Source organism: Meles meles, chromosome 6, assembly GCF_922984935.1.
Source record: "Meles meles chromosome 6, mMelMel3.1 paternal haplotype, whole genome shotgun sequence".
Taxonomy (NCBI): Eukaryota; Metazoa; Chordata; class Mammalia; order Carnivora; family Mustelidae; genus Meles; species Meles meles.
Genome location: NC_060071.1, coordinates 112,513,594 through 112,534,951, shown reverse-complemented (window position 1 = coordinate 112,534,951; position 21,358 = coordinate 112,513,594). Strand labels below are relative to the sequence as shown.

At 44.4% G+C, this 21,358-nt stretch overlaps 1 protein-coding gene and 1 non-coding gene across 2 annotated transcripts in view; both read right to left on the bottom strand.

Moving 5' to 3' along the window:
- PRKCH (protein kinase C eta) overlaps nucleotides 1-21,358 on the bottom strand; it is a 225,349-nt gene that overhangs the window by 120,781 nt on the left and 83,210 nt on the right. The gene's annotated exons all lie outside the window — the stretch shown is intronic.
- LOC123945335 lies at nucleotides 18,330-18,432 on the bottom strand. Its single transcript, XR_006819178.1, has one exon. It is a non-coding gene; the product is annotated as a U6 spliceosomal RNA (small nuclear RNA).

Below are 21,358 nucleotides of genomic sequence, written 5' to 3'. Positions count from 1 at the left end.
CTCTCTGCCTGCCTCTCTATCTACTTGTGATCTCTCTCTGTCAAATACATAAATAAAATCTTAAAAAAAAAAAAAAAGAAAAGAAACATACTCCTCTACTATTAATTCCATGGGATTCACCTGGGAATCCTCATCAAGACTGTGTCCAAACTGAGGAAGACAAGGAAGGTTTCAGAAAGGCTATGGTTCATTTTACCTTTTATACCTACATATCAGTGGAGAAGGGTGTTGGGGGGGGTGCAGGTGTCAAGAAATATACAGACTTACATTTTAAAATTCCATGCATATAGTATTATTCTGGCCAGCAAACACAGAAAATCACATTTTTGCCAATTCTTTTTATACCATTTTTAGCTAAGTAAGATAATCCAGTTAAATTTCAATATTTTAAAATTTTAATAAAATTATTTTATTAAATAATTTTTAAATAAAATTATTTTATTTTAATAACATAATCCAAATTACAATGATTCTACTTAATCTCCATTTACAATTTCTGGCATACACCACAGAAATATTTTTTTCTGGCCTCTCTAGTATGGGTCTGGTTAACATCACTGTCAGTTTCTTTATTAACTGAAATCCATTTGGTCTTAGCAACTGCCACGACAATCAGTCAACTATGGCAAAATCCAGGGAACACTTATTCCGGGATTCCCCGAGGCTCTGAGAGCATCAACTATGGGTGTGACTACTCGCCTTCTTCATTTGATAGTAGTATCCTTAGCTACCGTATGGATTAAAAAATAAATAAATAAATCCTGAAATCCACCTTTGATCCCAAGATTAAAAACAATGGATGAGAGTGTGCCCTTTACCTGCAAAGCATTTATCAACCTTCAGCATTTGCCCTTGAGAAACATAGTTTGGACTCAGTTCTACAGGTTTCTATTTGAGCTGTTGCCCAAAGCTTACAACTTGGTTCCTTAATGTGACCTAGTAACTGATGAAAGACGACTAAAGAGCCTCTATGCTCTTTCTGGCGCCCAAGTTTACTTTTTCTCAGTTTCCTATTTGTATTGGTTGAGAAGATAGGAGCCAGTTTCACTTGATCTGTAAGAAATGAAGCTTTTCATGTTTCCCTCTCTTCTCCACATTGACTGGAAACTCAGTGTAAAACTTAGGACTTCTCTATAACAATTAACAGACAATTCCCTCTTGCTTTAATTTTGTTTCCTTTAAGAGCTATTTTTAACCTCTGACCTTGAACATGCAACAGGAAACAAGGGGGGGATGTAAACAATGGCGTTCAGAATTCTTTAAACTGTCTGTGCAAAAAAGGGAAAACTGTTACTGAAATTTTCATGCACCTCCTCTCCAAAAAAGGGGGATTTTAAGGAGATATTTGGGGGAATAGGCCAGCTAGAAATTTTTTTTTTTTTTTTTTTTTTACTTTTTAGGCAATAGTTGAATCTCGGGTGGGGAAAGTTTTCTGTTATCAATAGACACAGAAATTTTCACTTTCCCTGAATAAGAGCTCCCACTAACACACGTGAAGCATTTTAGGTAGTGACAAGCGGGTTTAATGATCAATTCCTAGAAATAAAGTGGATCAATTCCCAAATGACCTGTTTTGATAAGGGTCTACGACAAATAGTTGTGACCTCAAATCAGAGAAGAAACAGGCTCAGTAACTCTCACCATCTGGCAGAGACTGGTAACAAGGTGGAGATTCTGAGAGGACAGCTTTGTCTCTGTTTCTCCGAGTGCCCACATTTCCGCATTACAGACTATCCCTAATTCCACTTTAGGAATCCACTGCATTCCTAAAGCAGTAACTCATAAGAGATGAAAGAGTTGGATTTCCTCAAACAAAACTTTCCACGTTTTCTGGTAGTTGTATGAGAAAATTCCTCTGCGAACACAAGAAGGGGTACTTCGGCTTCCTACTAGAAGGGTAGGTGAAAGACTGAACAGAGAAACTATTTTTATAAGCTCCAGCTTCTTACTTAAAACTGTATGAATAATAATAAAAGGAGACATTCCTCTTCCAGTATTTGTGGCAAACTCTAAACAAAAACAAGTCTTTACTACGGGAGGTCTCTTGGACTTCCTTGGGGCAAAATTACCACCTAAGACAATAAAGGAATGACCCGGGATCAAAGGGTTATTAAGAAGAGACACCTTTGATGAAAACATTCTGAGCAAGGCTGTTTGCCCGGGCTTGTGAAAGCTACAAACCTGGCCTCAGCCATGACAGGGGCAGGATGAACTGAACCCTTTATTCTAAGTCACGTGTCTCAAGGCTTGAGCCCTGTGTTTTGGTGTTTTTTTTTTAATTAATAAACAAGAAAATCACAGTTCTGATTTTTTTTTTCATGTTTTCATTGAAGGCACCGGCAGACGCATTGCACAAGAGGGAGTGTGACAGCTTGGCGGTGTGTGGGGGGCACGCGCACTCGGAACAGGCAGAGACATGAAAACATTCCTCCCTGTGAAGCCGCCAAACCAAACTGTCCCGGATGCATCTTGGTCTGCTTTCCACCGACCTGGAACTCGAGTGTGTGATCAGCGCTCTCCACACCGAGCAGAGCACAGTCCTCACCCTAAGATTCAGAAAGGCAGGACTTGGGTGAAGAAGGCAGATGGAGCTGGGGGTAAGGACAACAGACTCTTAAACAGCTGAAGTTGCCCAAGACCAAGTGTCTCACAGCCACATATTTCAGCCTTATTACAAGCCCAGCCATTTGCTGAAGGTCCTCTGGAGCCCAGCCTGACATCCCCTTCCACGTTTCCCACTCTTGTCCCCCACCTCGACACAGTACTACCCACTCTGGGCCCTTCCTCCGGCGGGACTCCGCCCAGGTCACGCCCCTCACCCGGAATGGCTTCTCATCTTCCCCACCGGAAGCTGCCTGCGCACTCCTCCCGCACATAGCTCTCCCTCTTTTCCTTCTCCATTTCGGCGCGCTGTTCTAACACTGGTCCCGACGCAGCCCTTCCCCGAGCCTTCAGAAGCTTGCATAGTTCTTCCATTGCCTGGGTATTGCTGCCTTCTATCTCAAGTAGAATAAATTTCCTAGTGCACGATTTTACAGTTTTATATCCTCCCAGGACCTGTCATAATGAGCATCTAACACCCATGAGTGATATCCTTGCAGGTTATATGAGTATACCACTGAAAATGATAAATTCAATTTAAGGATGCCTTGTTCCTGCTTCTAGGGATCTAGAATGCTATGGTTCAACGGGACTGCCTGCTTCTCAGAGGCCATTGCATCGTGGCAGCTGCACTGTAGTGACCTTTTTTTCTTTTCTTTTGGTAGTCATCTTTAAAAGGGCTTGGCCATGGACTCATTTGTGAGTGTTCATTTAGGCTCCAACACAATTTACATACATAGATTTGGGCAACTTCATTCACTTATTAAACCTTCCCAAACGAAATGAGAGTATCTGGGGGGTGGGGACCAAGAATCTGCATTTTCAATTCTAAGAACCAGTGATCCCACAGGAAGGGCCCATAAATAGTTAAAATGCAAAAGCAATAATCCTCTTATCTCTAGTCTGCTTGTCTAGGGAGCTGTGAGACCAGAGCAGGGAGCCCGGATGGTGCGGGAGAATCCAGAGCACACGTGGAGAAGGTGATGCCTGGACTGAACCTACAGCCTGAGCAGCAGTGTACCAGGGCACCTGAGAAGTCCAACACACACCCAAGGGAAGTCTTTTTGAGTCATTCACACTCCGACAAGCTCCTAGTTAAAAACCATTCCGTGGCTGCCTTCAGGCACCAGGGCGCATGCGCATCCACAGCTGGCCCAGCCCCTACCATCACCATAGCACACATCCATCCCGACTGGGCCCTGGGGTCCATGCCTGCCCCCATGTCTGCCTCCCTCTCCACTCTTTACTCTCTTGGCCTACTCCCCAACCCAAAGGACATCAGGACTTGCTTTACTGATCCTTATTCAAGTCAGGGTTGGACTGCCCTCCTAATAGTATCCCCAGCACTGACACCAAAGGTTTTATCACAGAGACTCACATCTACCTGTTTAGACTGTGAACTAGGGGTGTGTGCATGGTGGGGGGGCTGGAGGTATATCCCCAGTGCCCGGTATATAAGAAGCACTAAATTAGTGAGTGGACTGAATCCTGCTCACATGAAAAAGTTAACAGAAGTATAAAAGAGTGTGCCAGATTCAGGTACCTCCAGGCAGTTTACCACTGCTAAGCCACAGTGAGTATGCATGACTACGAAGAGATGAGATTTCAAAGGAAGCTTCGTGCTAAACCTGTACGGGAAGAAGGACCATGACCTTCACAGATCCTAGGAAGGCACTGAAAGGTTTCATAGGGAGGAGCTGTGTTATGGGATTCCCCAAGTTCTCTCAAGATAAGGTCAAGAGAAACCTAGGTCACAGGGCTGCTTTGTCACGGTTAAGTAGAGAATACATGTAGGAAAAGGGGCACCTGGGTGGCTCAGTTGTTAAGTGTCTGCCTTCCGCTCAGGTCATGATCCCAGGGTCCTAGGATCAAGCTCCACGTCAGACTCCCTGCTCAGCTGGGAGGCCTGCTTCTCCCTCTCCCATTCCCCCTGCTTGTGTTCCCACTCTTGCTATCTCTCTGTCAAATAAGTAAATAAAATCTTAAAAAAAAAAACAACACATGTAGGAATGATGTAATACATTATAAAGTTCTGTGTAAAGCTGAGACTATCTTGTGCAAGTCCTAGCTATGAAACCTATCAATCTTAAAGTGTTTAACTTTGGGATCCCTAAAACTGATTGCACATTTTGGTGATAAAAGGTGACAGAAGGGCAGACATGAGGAAATGCAACCACTTATTAGGGATGGTGGGGGAACAGAGCATCCTGGGAAGCCATTCCCTTTCCAGAACACACCAGTTATGTCCCTGGGACAGTCATAAAAACCACCTACTAGGTACCATCTACTAGAAAGTGGTCTATCAGTGCTAAACTTTGTTGAGCCCATTTGTAGCTCAATGCTTCGTGTACTTATCTGATGGCAATAATCCACACCAGAGACTGAAGTCAATCAAACTGATTTCACACTTTATGCAAAGAACAGAAAACTTTTTTTCCAAATATTTTTATAGCAAGCTTCCCCATCACAGGCCAGAGGGTATTGCGTGAGAAGTCTCTGGTCGCTTACCCCAGTTCAAACCCAAGTTCAATCCCAAATTGTCCCCCTGAGCTCCTGCCCTCTAGTCCATGGAGGCAGTGACAGGGAGAGGAGGGGGACAGAGCCATGTTGCGGTGGGCTCTTATCAGCTTCTTCCAGGAATTCTGAGCACACCTCTGAGGGACTCCTGAGGCATTTCTGGTATCGGGTTTCTCAGAAGGGCTGGAGATCCGCAGATGGGCAGATGGACATAGAGATAAAATGAGTTCTGTTCACTCCTTTGTTCCCAAGGCTAACTGAAGCAATCACGTGATCTTTGCGGGAAATGAAACATTTTTCTAAGTGCCAAGAGACCATCGCAAACAGCCAAACAGATCATTAGGACAAGGGGTGGGTCCTCAAGTAGGGCACATGATCTCCGCCAATTTAACACAAGACTCCAGCTCTAAGATGGGGTTATAAGGAGTTTGCCGGACAGATGGACGAAAGCTGAGCCCTCTAGGCAGCCTGTTCCCTCCCTTACCCGCTCCCTGAGCCCTGCATCTTCCCACATGTGAGAGTGACTCACTAAGTGGTATTGTTCTTTACACTAACTGTCACCCACATACCTGGGGTACAGAGTCTGCCTGCGGGACAGGCTTCACCAGCCCGGGTTCCTGAGGAAAATGGAAGAATGGCACGTGGCAAGTTCCCAGAAACCCTCCCAACCCCCACTCACCAACCAATGCTGAGTGTGGCAGGGGAGAGGAGGCCACATGGCGCTTCCCCAAGGAGAGGCAAGGTCATCCACTCACATATATACAGAAGCGCACACTATTCCCTAAGTATGAAAGGCAGGCATGTACAAATCCATGCACTGACTTTAAAGCAATGATGGTCCAAACTGGGATTCAGCTGGAGTCTGGCTGGAAGAGGATGCAGGCACTAGGTCATGTTTCCAGCCCTCTCTGAGCAGAGCCAGTCATCGTGAGTCTCACGACAGCTGGGGTTCACCCAGCAAAGGGGACCTCCATCCCTGGGCTGACAGCCACAGGCCTTCAGCTCACATTTCTGTCAAAACAGGACACACTACAGCAGCCAAATCCCAGAAGTGAGGTGTACCTCACCCAGACGGCTCTCTCCCCTTATTCTACCATCCAAGTAGACCAACAAAGTAGACCTACATACACGTACAAACTCTTCAGCGTATATGTGGGTTCAAAATATCTGTGGATTTGTCTATTTTTAAGGCTTTTTTTTTTCTTTATTTATAACCAGTTCCCTGTGTTCCAGGCTTTAAAAATGACAGCCTAGCTCTATGGGGTGGCACACCTGGGTAGGTCAGTACTCCACACCAGTTCCTCAAATGGTAAAGGCCAGGGGCCCTGCACAATGTTCTAAGGGAGTTTAATCTCACTTCCAAAACATTACTTCCTTCTCCTGAAAAAAATCAGTTTTATGTATTATACTGCCTCAGTCCTTCGCCAGGTCTGATTTTTGCCCCTGTGGACATTTGGCAATGTCTGGAGACACTTTTTGTTTGTCACAACTGGGGTGGGGTGGGGGGGTTTGCCAGTGGCACCTGGAGCTTAGAAACCAGGGAAGCTTCTAAGCACCGGACAAGGCACAGCACCGTCCCCATGACAACAGTCATCCAATCCAGAAGGTCAATTCTGCTTCTGAAGAAACCCTGCAGTATTTGGATCCTATAGATTTCATTTGGGAGAAAAAAAGGTATTTTGTTGCTCAAAAATAAGCTTGAAAACTTCTGCTCTAGGACACCTGCCTGGACACAAACTATTCAACAACACGATAAAGACTCTTTTATATTGAGCTTCAAAGTCCTAAGATAGTACAGATTTTCACATCAGACATTTGCTTTTAAATTCCCATAATAGGTCTCACTGCTATAAAGAGCTAAGGCCCCATCTTTTTTTCCTCCTAAACCCCGGGTGGGAATGGAGGAGCTCCAGCTACCTAGCAGGACCTAACGCGAGCCTCCTACTGCGCCGGTGTGGAATCTAAATAACTTCAACCAGAGCGGGGAAGATCAGATGGAGCCCGAGGGTTGTCCTGATGGGAAGCCACGGGTATTGGCTGCACTGCGGATCAGCTCTCATCGGTCCAGCAGAGAGCCAGAGGTTAAATATATTGCCCCTTTTAGGAAGGAAAGTGAACAATGGCCTCTTCATTTGAAACCACAATGGGAATATAGGAAGGGGCAGAGCATAATTCCCAGGATGGAAAATGGATTGGGCTCCTGGGCTGCAGTCGCTGCTCCTGTGGGACAGACTTCAAGAGGTGCTCAGTCGTTGCCAGTCAACTAATTACTCATTCCTGTGCAAAACAAAGGGACTAAGTGGCACCTTCTGATACCAAGCAGAGGAATAATCCCGATTATTAATAATCATTAATTATTAATCCTTAATTAATAATAATCATTAATAATCATTAATTAATAATCCTGAATGAATACAGCTGTCTATCCTATCATGAAGGCTTTCTGATACTCTGAGGGTCTCCGGCGCATCTCTCAACAAATGAAAGTGACAGCCCACGGTTAGGCTAATCCTCCCAGATATAAAGACAGAATTCACGTGTCAGGCATGGCCCTCTCTCTGAGCCTTGTTTCATCGTCCATCCCACTCTCTGCCCTAAGGCCAGTAGGAGGTGGCCTTCTTACAAGAGGCCCCCCAGGCTTCTTACGCACTCATCACTACATGCCATGGCAACTGTGTTTATGTGACCACCCTCCTCTCCAGGCTGAGTGCTTTTTCTTTCTTCAAGATTTTATATATTTATTTATTTATTTGACAGACAGAAATCATAAGCAGGCCGAGAGGCAGGCAGAGAGGAAGGGAAGCAGGCTCCCCGCTGAGCAGAGAGCCCAACATGGGGCTCGATCCCAGGACCCCGGGATCATGACCCGAGCTGAAGGCAGAGGCCTTAACCCACTGAGCCACCCAGGCGCCCCAACTGTGAGCTTTTTCAAAGTAGCCTGTGTCCTGCTGCCTGGCACACCAGGGACTTAATATTTAATGGACGCATGAATGAGCTTGACCTGTCAGACATGCATCAGGTTCCCCAAAGTATGGGCCCCCCCAAACTCTGATGGGCAGGCCAGACCCTCCCATACACTGTACGTGCAGCTGGCAGTGTGTGAACGTAAGCACAGAACTCGCTTCAGTAAACAAAAATGAGGAACAGGATAGACCTGTGCAGATGTTAGATCTTTCTCCGGGAACCACTGCATATGTAAAACAATTGGAGGGTGGAGAAATTCAATAAACAGCTGCCCTTTGAGGTGGCAAAAGACACACTCTCCCTTTTCAAGTGCAATCAGCGGGTCGGATGACCTTGCCTCAACCCTTTTCAGCAGAGAAACAGCCCTGGTGTGGCTTCCTCATCAGTCCTTAGAAGCATCCAGTAAAAAAAAAAAAAAAAAAAGCGCTCACACACAATAAACTGCAAACACAAACACACTTTCAACCTAGATGCTTTCATTTAGCTATCAAGTCTTAGAAGATAAAGATTCAGGGGCGCCTGGGTGGCTCAGTCGGTGGAGCATCCAACTCTTCATTTCAGCTCAGGTCATGATCTCAGGGGCATGGGATCGAGCCCAATGTTGGGCTGTACACTCAGCGAGGAGTCTGCTTGAGATTCTCTCTCTCCCTCCCTCTGCTTGCGCTCTCTCTCGCTTTCTAAAATACATAAATAAATCTTTAAAAAAAAAAAAAGAAAAGGAAAGGAAATTATTCAATCACACAACAGGCTTTTTTTTTTTTTTCCTTTTCTTTTTAAGAAAACTGGCTGGCTCCTGGGACCATTCCCAAGTTGTGGATCCAGAACTGCTGGGCCGAACACCTTATAAGGGAAGATGACTCCATAGGTACCATCTAAGAGTATAAAATATGTCTAACATATACACAATTAGTGTTTAGATACTTCTGTGAATTTTTTTTAATCCAGTTACAGACTTCACTGAATTCATCAAATTTTGCCATTAAGTATATTAGTAGTCCCAAGAGACACGGTATCAAAATGGCTACACTTAAACACAGCTGGGAAATGTGGTAAAAGGCCTTGATAATCAACCTAGGGTTAGAAACCACTAAGCCAGCCCATTGAAAGCATTCCCTCCACTGTGCTGTACCAACAGCCTTAGAAATAAGGCTCCTTTGGTTCAACTGAGATCAGGAAAGATTGCCAAAAAGAAGACACTAATGGGGATTCTACTGGGTAAAATGGTCTGGGATGCAGACATCAGAGGGCAAGCTCTTTCAAACAAGTCCATTCTGAGGACCAGTTTCACCTTGAGAGACTGGAGTTTCAATCACTGACCAATGAAGGGGTTGAATCCACATGCTATCCTGGACCCCAGCCCCTCCTTTTCAGGTACTAGGACTACTGGAAGGGAGAAGAGAGGAGAAAGACAGAATTTCAGAGCCCTCATAAATGTCATATAGAACTAGGTCCCTTTGATCTTCTAAGCATAACAAGCTGTGGGGTAGGAACTTTCCTCTCATCCGGGAATGATAGCTGAGGACAAAAGGCACTAAGAAGCTGTAATCTAAGTTCCAAAAGCCCCCGCTCATCAAGGCTTCCTGGAAACAATACCTCTACCCCACAACACACCAGTTCTGTACTACTCCCCCAAAGTCAGAACAAGTCTGAAAAGGGAGTGTCAGCGTTGGAGGGGGTGCAAGACTATTCCCTCCTCAACCTGAAGCTGGGGAGAGAAGCTCCAAGAAAATCACTCTTGGGGGACAGGCAGGGAGGAGGAAAGGAAAAGAAGGGAAGGTGGGAAGGAGGGGAGGATAAGCTAGATCTCAGGACAAGACTTCACCCTCCTGGAAAGGGTCAAAGGTACAAAGCTCCACTTATAAAATAAATGTTATGGAAATGTAATATACAGCATAGTGACTATAATTAATTAATACTGTTCTGCATATCTGGAAGTGGCTGAGAGTAGATCTTAAAAGTTTTCATCACAAGAAAAAATATGGCAACAGATGTTAATTAGACTTACCATGAGTATTTCACAATATCGTATCAATTCATTGTACATCTGAAACCCGTATCACATTATATGTCAACTATACCTTAAAAATCAAACTAATATCATGTTATATGTCAATTATTTCCTAAAAAAAGAAGAGACTTTCCCCTCTTCTTCACTCCAAGCAGCTGGGCCACAGCTGGGGCAGGTGATCCAAGGAGGTCTCAATGGAATGTGACTTAAGTTTTCAAAATGAACATGATTCAGTCTAAATCACTACATGAGACTGCCCATCAACTGATGAATAAACAAAACGTGGTATTTACACACAGTGGAATATTATTCCACCTTAAAAAGGAAGTTCTGACACAGGTAAACCTTGAGGCCATCATGCTGAGTGAAACAAGACAGTTACACAAAGAAAATACTGCATGATTCCACTCAAGATTCCCAGGGTAGTCATTACAGACAGAAAGAATGGTGGCTTCCAGGGAGCAGGGGGAGAGGGGATGGGAATTTATTATTTAAGGCATAGAGTTTTGGTTTTGTAAGAATTCTATTCAGCTTCAAAAAGAGTTCTGGAGATGGATGGTGGTGGCCATCGTACAACAAGGCCAATATAATAAATACCACTGAAATGTACATTTAAAATGGTTAAGATGGTAAATTTTAATGTTATGTGCATTTTACCATCACTACCATCAGAAGGCAGTGACGAGGTGGTAGGAACCCCTGACGATGTAGATATATACCAGATCACTGTGATGCAGACTTTAAACATCTTGCAATTTGGCCAACTGTACCTCAATGAAGCAGAAAAAAAAAAAAAAACTGAAGGTAACAGGATAGTTATAGATTTGGCCCAATATAGTGTAAAGGAATCCACTACCCGAAGGGAAAGAAGATGTCATGTAATATAAAATAAAGTAAGTGCTGTTAAAAGAATTCCTATAAACATCCCCAGCAAGAATCCTCATTAAATGGATTCCATATCCTCATCTTTTATTGGTTAATCCTGTCCCCTAGCTCTCCCTCTGGCTGGAAATAAAAGTTTGGATAAAACCTCTTCCAAAAATACCATTTCTGACATAATGTCAAAGTCAGAGGGTTGGAGGTTCTGCAGATGCTTGTTAAAGTGGGAAATGGTTGGAACCACTCCTCCTACCTTCTCTTGGCCTCACTTTGTATGCTCACATACCAGCATGTCGAGTGTTGGCGTACAGAGCTACACAACAGAACGCTAACTTCAGATTGCTCTTGCTTTGGTTAGAGAGACAAAACACACAGGTGGAGGAAATGTGTGGGGTTCAAACTTGGGTGTCTAGGAGAAGAGTAGCAATGAGAGAAATGGAGTATGCAGAAGGGACTGAGCGGAAATGAAAATGACAGGGATTGGAGCCGTAGGTGTTTGAAAGATACCACAGAACCAGGGTTCATGGGAAGAAATGAGTGCAAAGGTAATAACTGACAGTCTCTCTGAAGATTAAAGACCTTCTGAGGATGGCTGTCTCCTTTTAAGACCTATAATGAGCAACAGAGTCCCATTTAGGACATAGAGGAAGGACAAAGTGATGGGAGGAAGATCAGAATAGTGCAACACCTCACAGCAGGGGAATGCTTTTCGTCATCATATTCAACAAAACATGGGAAGAGAAGATGCACGTGTTTGCTAATTCAAAGAATGAATGGACACCAAAGTAGGAGTGCCCAGCATATGACTGGATACAGATAGCTGATACTCACGAGAGAGATCTAGGCTGCAGACATGGATGTAGGGGTAGCGAGCAACAGGCAGAGTGAAATCGCCAGATGAAAACAGATCCTCAGGGATGTGAGTGAGGACAGCACTAGGCTGAACACTGACCCTGAGAATACAAACTGGAAAGAGAGGGAGAGAAGCCCAAAGATACAAAGAAGAAAGAGTCAGGGAGATCCAAAGATGATCAGTAGACTTCAGAAGTCACAAAGTGTAGGGCCGTGATGTGCAGGGAGTGATAAGCCTTATTGTATGCACCGGAGATGTCCAGTAAGATGAGGACCAAAAGCTGCCGACTGGACGTTGCACTACGGATATCCTTGGTGACTTCATCAAGAGCTACTTGAGTAGAATGATGGCCAAGGAAGTCAGAAAGCTGTGGTAGGAGTTGGAGGAGAAAACAGAAGGCAAAGAAGTGAAGAGAGTACACAGACTATGCTCTCAAGATATTTGGATGAAAAAGAGGAAATGGATTGGAATTACCCTTGAAGGCGCTGGAGGACTTTTAGGGTGCGGAGGCTTGGCATGTTTACAGGTTGGGAAAAGCAACCAAGAGTAAGGGAAATGGAGAAGTTAGGGGGAGGGAAACAAGGTCCTTGAAGAAGCACAGGTCTTTGGCAAAAGGACAACTATCCTCTGGGACAGAGGCTAAGGGATGAGAATGGGTGGGAGTGTAGATAAGGTCAGGTGCAGGGTGTAGTTCTCCCTCACATCTGTGGGGATCTGTTTTTGGGAGCCTAGCTGGTTTAGTTGGTAGAGCATGTGGCTCTTGATCTCAGGATCATGAGTTCAAGTCCCACGTCAGACATAAAGCTTACTTAAAAATTTTTTTTTCTAAATTATGTTTTCATCTGGGGATTTCACTCTGCCTGTGGCTCTGTACTCCTACATCTATGTCTATAGCCCAGATGCCCTATTCTCTCTTTTATCTCTCATGCCAGGGAGGTCACACCTGATACGATTTTCTTGATTACATAGGAAGCAAGGCCACTTGCTTAGAATGAAGAAACAGGACAAAATGGGGACTTAAAAATAATAGTCAAGTTTAGTCATCATTGAATTGAATGAGAGACAGAGCTGTAGGTGTTGAGGACCACCATTCAGAATTCAGAGTGGTGATTTAGGGTCTCAGAAGGAGATTAATCAGAACCAAATACAGCGGCAAGATCTCAGCAAGGTTCCTTGCTGAGAAAGGCCTGGTGCATTTTGTCCTTAGGAGGTATCTGAACAAGAGAGAATCAGAGACTGAGAAGAAGGTGAGTGGTGAGGGGTGAGTGGTGAGGAGTAAATACAGAGTATTTGTTAAGATGCTTGGATACAGGGTGCCTGGGTGGCTCAGTGGGTTGAGCCCCTGCCTTCGGCTCAGGTCATGATCTGAGTCCTGGGATTGAGTCCCGCATTGGGCTCTCTGCTCGGCAGGGAGCCTGCTTCCTCCTCTCTCTCTCTCTCTGCCTACTTGTGATCTCTGTCAAATAAATAAATAAAATCTTTAAAAGAAAAAAAAGATGCTCAGATACAAAAGAAGGAAAGAACTGGGATGGTGGCCAAGGATCAAGTGAAAAAAATTTTTTTCCATCAACATCACCAAAGGAGAAGCAACCAAGGGAGACTCAGGGACTGCCCAAGGTATAAATCAGACAGGTAAGAAAGCAAGAATATGTTAAGAGGGCAGAGAAAATGGATCTGCCCAGGAACAGGTTATAGTCTCTGTGAGAAGAGAGGGTTCCCCGGCAACCAGCAGAAAGGCAGACAGGAGACGGCCATACAAGGAACAGGGGATACATACAGATGCGTGTCATTGCAGGATTTTTCTGAGCAGACCATAGAACCAGAATTTGGATGAGAAAAAAGGATGGGCTTATAGGTATGAAGGTTTTGAAGTGCCTGAAAAACCCACAAGAAGCAAAGTACGACTTCTGCTGGGTCCCCGGGTATGCAGAGAAGACACACACCAATGGATCCAGCAGCATTCTTTGTCCCAGGAGCAGCATTGTGGGATACTGCTCAGGTCTGGCATGGGCATGGCAGGCATGAAGGAAGGTAAAGGGTCAACTAACTTCTAGGCATCACTGAGTTAGCACTGCAGTAACGACCCTGGAGTCTTAGCTCAAGACACTACCGAGTGGACCGGGAAGAGCTTAGGAATCAGAGCCATCAGTAACGCCAGGTTTCGGTCATGTGGATTTGGCGAACGTAACCTAAGGGTCAACAACATAAGGAAGCAACATGAGGACTAACTGAAAAACATGCCCCGTTTGAGATCCAATTGGTTTCCTTTTTTTTTTTTTAATCTTTCATCTCTGTCTTTAACTTTTGAACATATGGAATAGTTATCATAACTGTCTTCATGTCCTGTCTAATTCTAAGATCTGTGTTAGTTCTGGATTGCTTTCAACGGATTGATTTATCTCCCATTACGAGCTGTATTTTCTTGCTTCTTCACATGCCTGGTAATTTTTGACGGGATGCCAAACATTGTGGATTCTACCTGTTAAGTGCTGGATAGTTTTGAATTCATAGGAATATTCTTGAGTATTGTTTAGGGACACAGTTAAGTTGCCTGGAAATAGTTTGATCCTTTCATATCTTGCTTCTCAGATTTGCTAGGTGGGCCAGAACTGTGCTCAGTCTGGCTGGTTATTTCCCACTAGGCAGCCAAGGCCCTTCTGTATATTCCACACAATGCTCTGTGAATCTGGAGTTTCCCTGTCTAGCTGGTAGGAACAGGCATCATTCCTGGACCTATGTGAGCACCAGAAATAATTGTCTCTGATCCTTTTAGATGGCTCTTTCCCTGGCCTCAAGTAGCTTCCTTAAACTGATCAGCACTCCGCTGAATAATCAAGGGGACCCCTTGTGTATCTCTGGAGTCCTTTCTCTGGGCAACTGTCTCCTTCCTGGTATTCTATCCTGTGGCCTCCAGCTGCCGTACTCTTCCTGGACTCAGATCCATCTCCCCAACTCAGGAAGCCCACTGGGAACCACCTGAGAGAGGGGAAGAGAGAGCATCTGAGAAAATGAGGGAGCTGCCAAAGGAGCAAGTTGGCCACCACAATCCCCACCATTACACTCCGTGGTCAAAATGGTGCTAGAACCAGGAAGCAAGCATCTAGACCTGGACTCTGTTTGCCTTCATAGGCAGCAACCCCTCCCCCAGACCCAGACAGGAAAAGAGCCTTTAAGAAACCTTGGTGATACCTGTCAGGTTTCCCAGAAACAGTTAAGCCTGCCTTCAGCCCTTCCAATTGATAGTGTTCCACCTGCCAGCCCCACGGAGTTGAGAGGCTAAGCCCAATCCACGCAAAAATTGTTATTCAGTGTACGTTCTTCTTCATGTGCCACAGAACTGTGATTTTGCCTCCACATAGGCAGGACACATTTTAATTAATAATTAAGTACTAGATTTAAAATGGATTCTCACTTGAACAGAACACTACCTTTAACTGAAGACAGAACTGGGTGGTGCGTAAGCCCTAAACAAAACAAGCCGCAGGCAAACAAAGCCTGCTTATGGACTCAAACAAGGGACACCATCTGGTAACACAAAGACAACCAAGCCTGTGAGATTAAAACTGCCCAAGCCAGCACACACTTTAACTTGTAATTTAATAAACTAAGGCAAATATTTGGGGAGAGACCAATGCTATAAAAATATCCACATGGAGGACACCAACTGCAATTTGTGAATAAGTAAGAAAGTAAACAACCTGGGGCGCCTGGGTGGCTCAGTGGTTTAAGCCGCTGCCTTCAGCTCAGGTCATGATCTCAGGGTCCTGGGATCGAGTCCCGCATCGGGCTCTCTGCTTGGCAGGGAGCCTGCTTCCCTCTCACTCTCTCTGCCTGCCTCTCTGCCTACTTGTGATCTCTCTCTGTCAAATAAATAAATAAAATCTTTAAAAAAAAAAAAAAGTAAACAACCAGGGTGACTCCACGTCGATGGGCAGCACTTAGGTCAGGCTGACTGCCAGACCTAACGATATCCTCACGCTGGGACAAAGGAGGGAGACGGGGGCCAGTGCTGCCTGACAATTGATGATGCCCACCCTGGCATTTAATAGTCGGTCCTCTAGGGATAAGAAATTAACAGTAGGGGCACCTGGGTGGCTCAGTGGGTTAAAGCCTCTGCCTTCAGCTCAGATCATGATCCCAGCACCCTGGGATGGAGCCCCACATCGGGCTCTCTGCTCAGCAGGGAGCCTGCTTCCTCCTCTCTCTCTGCCTGCCTCTCTGCCTACTTGTGATCTCGGTCAAATAAATAAATAAAATGTTATTTAAAAAAAAGAAATTAACAGTAAAAGTTCATACAATCTGCTCTTAAAACACACCTTTCCGGGACCTAGAAATTTCTTGTAAATATTAACTCATTCATCTTAACGCACTGAGCCATCCAGGCGCCCCAACTCATTCATCTTAACAGAGCTGTTGGAAGAACGCACTCATTGCCATTGTTTATCTGTGCTATAAGAACTAACCGACCATGGGGGCTTGTTTCCCATATGATCCCAAAGAGTAATTCCCTGGACCCATTGCTCTGTATGTCATGCTAGACAGGGAATGGACCACTAATCCTCATCTGTTGTCCTATCAACACTCCTAGGAAGCACCCATTAACTAGGGACATCACAGTCCATGATACAGTCAGTCCTCACAAGGAGATGGCAGCCAACATCAGTTCAGGCATTATCTAGATCCTTGAGGATATTCCCTTAGGGGAAAGTGTAGCATTGGCTCTAATGGGCAGATTCAGGAATAGGGGCAACATATATTCCCAAGGGCCCAGCATGCAGGAAACAGAAACAGTAGTCATCCTTCCACACATTCTCTCCCACCCACAGCTTAATCCCTACCCAAAGCACTTCAACACACACACCAGGATGTTCTTGGCACCTTCCCAGAATATGACATACATATGAAGTTCAACTGCTGTCTAGGATTTGAAACAATGGCTGAGAAAAGGGGTTTTAAGTCATTATAGTTTTGCCAGTGCCTCTTAGATGATACACCACAAAATACGTGGGGTAACTTGGGTATGGATTCCCTTCCAAATCGGCAGGTGCATAATCTGCATCAGGTCCTAATACAGCCCTTCGCGGGTATATGCATGTTTGTATGATCTCATGTCACCTTCACAGTAATCCTGGAGACAGATGCCACTAGCCCCATGTTTGACATATAAGGACACCATTGCTCAAAGCCACGCAGCTAGGAAGCACAGGAAGCCGAGCCGGGTCCCTTTGATCTAAAGCTGATGCCCTTCCACCACCCACTCCCCATCTCTAACACTGTAAGAATCCCCAGTAGCAATTTCCAGGGGATTCTGTCCATAAGGTTCTGTTAAGGACAGGATTAACACTAACACCAGGAAATACGTTTTGGGGCATTCGTGAAGTTGGAGGCCTCACTACAACTGACATATTATCTAAAAATCTTGACTTATTTCCTGGATTAAAAAAACAAAAACAAAACAAAGATTGCTCTCCCTACCCTTTCTTCAAAACTCTCCAGAATAGTAAGATGGCCTGACCCCAAACCGGAAGTGGAAGTGCCCCCAGGCTGGGCTGGGATGCTGATGGTGCAAGAGAAGAACATAGATGGCATTCAGTAAAGCACAAGTGTTTTTCGGTTGACTCCAGCGAAGAAGGGATCCTTCCCCTCAGAAGACAATGAAAAGCGCCACTGCAGCTACTGCACGTGCTGAACACACACACTGAGTGAGTGCTCAGATCCAGGCTGAGAGCCGGAGACATGGAGCTTAAGTCAGAGGCGATTCGGACAAGAGGTTCTGGGGAAGGTGGTTCTGGAGAGCCCTGCCCTGTGTGAAGAGGTCACGATGGGAAACTCCAGAACCATTGTAGGATGCCATGTACAAAACAAAACTGGGCTCTGGGCCATAAGCGTCCATGAGCAGTTCATGACCCCTAGTGGGAGAAAGAGGACACAGGCAGCACCCAGTCAGGACTCTGCATATTAGAGAGGCGGCCCATAAAGACTAGACTTAGGGTGACCATACTCAGAGGCAAGGACGAAGAACGGAGGAATTGGGGGCCTCCGTGGGGACACGCAACACCTGAGGCAGAGGCATGAGACAAGACATGACCGGTCATAGGCCCGCTTGAGGAGGGTTGTGAAACTGTTCTCCCTGCTTCCCGGCTCCCACGGGGTCCTCCCTGAGGCACTAGCGGGAAATACCAGAGTCCAACTGAATCATCACGTATTAATGTATTTAACAAAATCCACGAGTGTTCATTCTCTCCCAGAGTTAAGCTTCAGTCTTTGTCAGTGAAGCTTTCCTAAAGTCCTGTGTGAGAAAGAATCCCTCCAGGGCAAACTTTTTTTTTAATTTCTATTTTTTTTTATTTTTTATTTTTTTAGTTACGAAAATATCACCACAAGGCTGAGAACAGTTCCATGACCTTTAAAAGCAATCACTTCCATCAACTCTAGACAACCATTAATTTACTTCCTGCCTCCATTGCTTTGTCTATTACAGACAGTTCGTATTAATGGAATCATACAAAAACTATGGAAAGCTTCGTGAATTTGCGTGTCATCCATGTGCACGGGCCATGCTAACCTTCCCTGTGTCATTCCTATTTTAGCATATATGCTGCCAAAGCAACCCGCCCAGGTGGATTTTAAGTAAGTGTTAGATTAGATGGTGGTACGTGGATATGGAGTCCCTTCTACAGAATGGCATCCCAACAACTTGCATAAAACCTACTATACCCAAACTCATCATCTGAGCTTTCATGACCCAAATCCCCATAATGGTGATATTGCTATAGGTAACCTTAATGCCAAAGACTAAAAACAGTCATCAAGGAATAGACTGAGCATTTTTAAATTAGTCCCTTCTCTGACATTCCTTCCTGCTTAAAACTACCCTGTTCCAGCCCTCCATGTGAATGGTTTGTTGGTCTCGCTTTCTGAGTATCAGAGACATCCCATGCAACAATTCATGCAATAAAAACCAGTACCAGATAAAAGTAAGATCGTGTAGCTGATGCAGGTCATGAAATCGACTGACAAGCTACTCCAGTCACAGCAAACCCTTGACGTACTAAATCCAGGTGTAGGTCCATCACCACTGAAGAAAAGATCAACAGGGATGGAGCCATGCCTGGACTTTGGAAAAACTGAGGACACCTTCAAATATTTCTGCAAATAACCCTCCTCACGACAGTGTTGAGAAAGTCATCATGAAGTCGAAAATATTATTGGGGGCCTCACACACACTGAGTGAGTGCTTCAAACCAGTCAGGAAAAGTACGCAACTGAATTATTTGGTCTGTTCTTGGTTCTAAGACTTAGCATAAGGGTTCACTTCACCTAAACGCTGATAAATATAAGAAGAAAGGAACTGACTTGCATAATTTATGTCATAATTTTTAAAGGCAGAATACCAATCAAAACTTTTAAAATATATATTTTTAAAATGTTGGCTTTCATTGTAACTGGAATCATTCTAAATTGCCTTTTCCTAATCCCAGTTACTCTAAGAGAGGGAAATGCCTATAACTTGTCTTCAGTCCAACAGCTGACAGGTAGCACAGGCAACATTCCCAGCCTGCTTTTACCACTTTAAAGCCTGGCTTGAATCTCAGCATTAGTCCTGAGTGTTTGCAGACATTAGCAAGGCCCTTAGCCTCAGTCTCATTTTCTCCTCCTAAAAGCACAGGAACTGTAACCTGACCTAGCTTTTTTAAAAGCTCTTAAAAAAAAATTTTTTTTTGGTGTTTTGTCAACTCTTAAAAGACTATACCAAAGTAATATACTCCCTTCTGTGATTTTTTTTTCTACATTTTATTTTTCATTTAGCAAACCTTCCAGTTGCTAGAACTTCCCATTAATCACATTAGATATAATTTGGGATGTAACAGGGGTGTTGAAACTTGGCCAACCTTTAGAACTAGTCAAGGCATTATTGGGAATCTGTTTCTCTGGTCTCTTCCCCGAGATTCTAATTCAGTCTGAGACCTGAGAATCCTTATTTTTCAAAATTCTCAAGTGACTTCATTGCTCTAGAATAGATCCTCTCGTGCCATCTCCTAGCTTTTGAAGACCCTATTTTCAGTAATTGGTAAATCCCAACCCAAGGACTCAGATATTGGAAGTATACTCATTTACACAAAACAGGAAGTATCATCAAAATTCAGTATGAACTAAGCTTCTAAAAGTTATATAGTAAGCCCCTACAATGTACCCAGGTCACGCTCCAACCTATTTACCTCCCCAAATGTTTACCAGATGGATCACTAACATTTATTAAAGCTTCACAACAAATGATAGTTCCCACCAAATTCAAGAACGGAAGACTCCAGCTAAGCCCAAGTTTTCCATGTTTTAAGTGGGTGAGGTGCATAAGAGTAATGTCTTAACAACCCACAAATAGAACTGAATTACAGCTAATTATATTGAGAAGTGCATGAACTTGTTCTATATCTCCAAACAGTCGTTTTGAACTTTTAATGCTTTCTTAAGCTGTGTAATGGATCCTAATTTAGCTTAGAACAATCACAATGGAGTTCATAGAACTTGCGAAAGTCTTCATGATGAACTTAAAATAGTTTAGGCTTTGGCAACTTACATTAAGTCATTGTTGTTGTCTTTTAAGATTGTATTTGAAAGAGAGTGTGAGTGGGCAAGAGCGAGCTGGTGGGGAGGGGTGGCAGTGGCAGAAAGGGGGCAGGCAGAGGAAGAAGCAGACTCCCAGCTGAGCAGGGAACCTGACATGGGGCTCAATCCCAGGACCCTGGGATAATTACCTGAGCCGAAGGCAGATGCTTAACAACTGAGCCACCCAGGCATCCCACACTAAATCATTGTAAGTGGATGTAATACGGTGCTCTTAAAGACCCTCCCCAAAGGGGACAAGATTATGCTCTATCAGCCAGCATCAAATATAGGTGAACTTCACCTAAGCAACAAGGCATGTTCCTGAATAGGGAGGTGACATTAACAGGAGCTGACCTTGTGCCAGCAATGATGCAGGGCACCTCCCCAGGACCTCACAGCCCAGCTCCAGTCCTCTGCTGGAACTCTCACTCACCAACCATTCCCTGCCCCCTCACTTAGGGTCTTTGTACTTCCTGTTCCCTCCTCCCCCAGACACCCCAGGGTCCATTCCCTCCCTCCAGCTCTCTGGCTCAAAGGTCATCTGATAGGACCAGAACAACACACCCAGCCCTCCTGTTTGTCCTGACTCTGCCTTATTTCTTCATAGCACTTACCACTTGGCCTATTACATTAATTTATCTAATAGTTTGTTTCCTCCCGCACACCGAATTTTGAATTCTGTGAGAATAAACCAGTGTCATGAATAAGCGTATGTATGCATACTTCACATAACGTCACACATGAATACTCTGTGTGTACATATGAAGAGTCCTTTTGATCCACAGGACCCAAGTGGTCATAATCTACAAGTATTGCTCAACCCAGCCCATTCTGCAACCGAATGTAAATTCACAGAGGTGGAAACTGATTTTCTCCAAAACAATTTGAGAAATAAATTGCTACTTACGAAAATCTAAGGCAATTTCTGA